The following is a 3,970-nucleotide window of genomic DNA, read 5'->3' on the forward strand; positions in this document are numbered from 1 at the left end:
GTATTTCATTAGAAATCCATCCCAAAAAACAAGTTCTCTCTTCTATATGTTTTCTTCATTCTCTCACTTTGGGAATTCTATAGAATTCCATTTGTTGTAATATTTGTTGATAGTGAAGTTATCATCCCGGTGTGGTGACTGAGGAGTAGACAATATTCTCGTCGAACCTCGTAAATTTGGTATGTTATTTCCTTTATTGTTTTTTATTCGGTTTTGCCATTGTGTTTCAATATTCAATAGTTTGATGGGTTTATCCACTGTGAAACATTTGGTGGTTTTGATCTTGACATTTTAGGTCAATTTTGAAACTACGTTCGTGTGGGAAATAACATGGTTTCCCCAACAACACCAATGTTAGAAATGTCACCCACTAAGAGAGAGAGTAGCGGCTACTGACTCATTTTTGCTTAACCTCACTTATGAGCTTATGCTCAATTAATTGATTATAGTAATCAAATCATCCAAATAATTGATGGTAGGAATCAAGATACATGTCACTGCGTCGATAGTTGTTGGCTGTCGTATATGATGGTTGATGAGTCTCAATTTTCACCACAAGATTCACCTTGATCTTCTTATTCAATTCATCAGATTTGATTCTTGAGAATCTCTCAAAAACCATGCAATCACCTTAAATCTTTTAAATTTTTTGAACATCGATCTATGTCGACCACCATCAAATGATCTTTATCTCAGGATATATTATTCGTCTCACCAATGACCACATGTCCATTATTTGGATCGTCGAATGGAACCTATGATCTACAAGAAGCTTAAAATCCAAAATAGGTTTTATTTTCTGATGAATTAAGCAACTCATTTTATTACTTTTTGAAATCGAGTCACCTATTTATAGTCTTATTAATAATTGAGTGACTCATTTATAATCTTACTAATAATTTAATGGTATATGGTGTAATTTATCCCATAAAAAATCATTAAAAATGATTTCTAACTGTGTTTTCAATATTTCATTTTACTTTAAACGATTCAACGACTCATTTTTAACAATCGATTAGTTAAATAACTTGTGCGTAACATTTTGAATTTGAATGACTAGTTTGTAATTTTACTCATAATTGAGTAGTCAATGGGCAATTTATCCCAAAAAATTAAAATGTGGCTAAGATATTGAGGTTTGACTTTTCCCCCACTGTCCCGAAACCCACAAGCAAAAAGGGTATGAAACCCTAAACCCTCATTCAAATCTAAGGTACTTCACCACTAAAAACATCATTTGATCAATATATTTGATGATGTCTTATCATCTGATTCATTAACATTATATAATTTTATACATTTATACATGGTTAATGGATAAAATGATGAGATATCATCAAAAACTTTTAATATAAATAGAAATAAATTTTTAATAGAAACTTAATTAATAATATTTGAAAAATGGCATTTTTAATAGAAACCTAATTAATAATATTTGAAAAACGGCTTCGGCGAATCGCTAATGGGCTTGATGGAAAACACCCCATTCCAGATCTCAGTGAAAGCTCAAAAAATGATCTCGTGCTAATGAGGAGAATTCAACTTCAAGAAACAGTTGAGAAGCTCCTTCAAATCATCTTTCGAGTATATCTCCTTCTCCAATATCATTTGTAGCATCGAGTACTTGAAATCCAAGTAAGGATCATCAGACTCTTTCTCCACCACCAGACTCTCCCCTCTGACATGACCAAATCCTTGAATCGTTGCCGCTGAACACTTGGTTTCCTTGTCTGTTCCGATGTCCGTGTCCCAGTACTGACCGGTGGTGTCATAGCTCGGAGAAAAAGAGGTCGGGGTTTTAGATTCGGATTCAGACAAGGAAGAACGGGTTGTTTTAGATGGAGGAGAACGTGGTTTGGGTTTGGGTTTAGGGTTGAAAAAACTGGTGAGCTTCAATTTCTTGCAGCCTAAGCTGACTGATGACTGAAACTGTGTTGAGGATCAGCTTCTTTTTATTGGATGACATTTGTGTTATTACTATTAGATAATGATAATGCGATTTACATATTCGTGTTGCGAAATTGGAAACTGGGTTGCAAAATTGGAGTTCGCGTTGCGAATTTGTTTGTCATTTTGGAAAATCCAAAAAAAGTTGGTTAAATTCGTATATTATAAGGCATTTTCGGTCACTGAGGTTATTTTCTCTACTAATAATACTTGATAAATATATATTAACACGTAGGGAAAGTAAAAGCCATGGACCCCTCGCTCATATGCAGGACCTATGGAGTTTATAATAGAGAAAATAACCTCAGTGACCGAAAATGCCTTATAATATACGAATTTAACCAACGTTTTTTGGATTTGCCAAAATGACCAACAAATTTGCAACGCGATCTCAAATTCGCAACGCGAACTCTAATTTCGCAACCCAGTTTCCAATTTCGCAACGCAAATATATAAATCGCATTGCGATTTTCCAATTTCGCAACGCGAATATGTAAATCGAAACGCGAATTTATAAATCGCAACATAAAAGTCAAATTCGCAATGCGATAGTCAAATTCAAAACGCGATAGTCAAATTCACAACACAAAAGTCAAATTTACAACTCGGAATTTCAAATTCGCAACTGAATTTCAAATTCGCAACACGAATTTAGTTTTGCAACACAAATGTTTTGGGCATATAACAATGCAGCAACAACAACTCATAACCTAAATCCCTAAATCGCAACTCATTTCATCTCCATCTATCACTCTCTCCGGCGACATCCGTTCCTATATCCAACGACATCCTTCCCCATATCTAAATTTTTTTTACATAATTTTATTTCTATAAATTTCAATGATTTCTCTCCCAAATTATCACATCAACTTAATAAGGTATGTTTTTCTAAGTTAGTGATGATATCTAGTTATAGCTCGTTTGTTTAGTAAATTAATTTACAATTTTTAGAATGAAATCATCTAATGTTGATCATGTTTGGATAGATTTGTATTTTGGAGGGTCATGGGAGAATGTTCATGGTGTTTTACAATATATGTCTTTACCCATGAATCTTCAACTAAAACTGTCATTAAAAAAGTTAACTTATGAAACTCTAATGTTACATGTTGCAAAGAAATTGAATTTAGAGCATCTAAGTGGATTTAGGTTATCTTATCTGAGAAAAGGTAAAGTTTATTTGTTAACCGACAATGAAAATGTTGAACGATTCATTGCTTACATTAGTGTTTCGCAAGAAGATGATGTTACATTGTATGTTGTTGAACCTAGAAGTAGTGAAGTTGGGTCAGTAGCGGGTAGCAATCAACTAAGTTCTTCAACCCAAAATTTAAAGGTTCCACCAAAATTTCATCACCAAGCAAATTTTGTTTCACCACATTTCCAATACCAAACACAATATCAAACACAATCTCAAAACCCACAACCTTTTCCTAATCCAAATCTCAATCAACTTTCAGCACCAAATTCCAGTTTTCGTATTGACCAGTTAGACGATTATGAGCCAACAGAAAAAATTGTGAGTACTAGTCAGTATTCGAAATTTGATCTTGGTCAATACCCGGACTTTGATCTTGGTCAATACTCGGATTTTGATGATGTAATGGAATAAACAGACCCTGCATGTATTTTGATATAGTCAATACCCGAATTTTGATGATGAAACAGACGCTGCTGAGGAAGATGTTGTTGATGATAATGAGGAGGAAGTTACGACTATGAATGAACATGTTGAACATCCATTCTGTAATTCATATAACCCTGAAGAAGAATAAGAAGTCCCCGAAGAAAGGAAAAAGAAGAAAATGCCACGAGAGTATAACTGGAATATGCCAGAATTACTTCAGATACCGGAAGAAGAGTTGGTAAAGATATCAGTTGATTGTTACACAAAAGTTATTCGTATCAAGAAAGATGATTGTTTTGATAGAAATAAAGACTTGAAGATAGCTTTGTATACGAAATGTGTGGAAGATGGCTATCAACTAAGAGTTAACAAATCAAGCAAAGATCGTTTCGAAAC

The 3,970-nt window shown here is 33.8% G+C and overlaps 1 pseudogene; it reads right to left on the bottom strand.

Annotated features, from left to right (window-relative positions):
- Window positions 1-1,524: 1,524 nt before the first annotated feature.
- Window positions 1,525-1,966, bottom strand: LOC120116841 (annotated as a pseudogene).
- Between the last annotated feature and the right edge of the window lie 2,004 nt (window positions 1,967-3,970).

The sequence above is a fragment of the Hibiscus syriacus genome, unplaced genomic scaffold (assembly GCF_006381635.1).
Source record: "Hibiscus syriacus cultivar Baekdansim isolate YM2019G1 unplaced genomic scaffold, ASM638163v2 tig00110303_pilon, whole genome shotgun sequence".
Classification (NCBI taxonomy): domain Eukaryota; kingdom Viridiplantae; phylum Streptophyta; class Magnoliopsida; order Malvales; family Malvaceae; genus Hibiscus; species Hibiscus syriacus.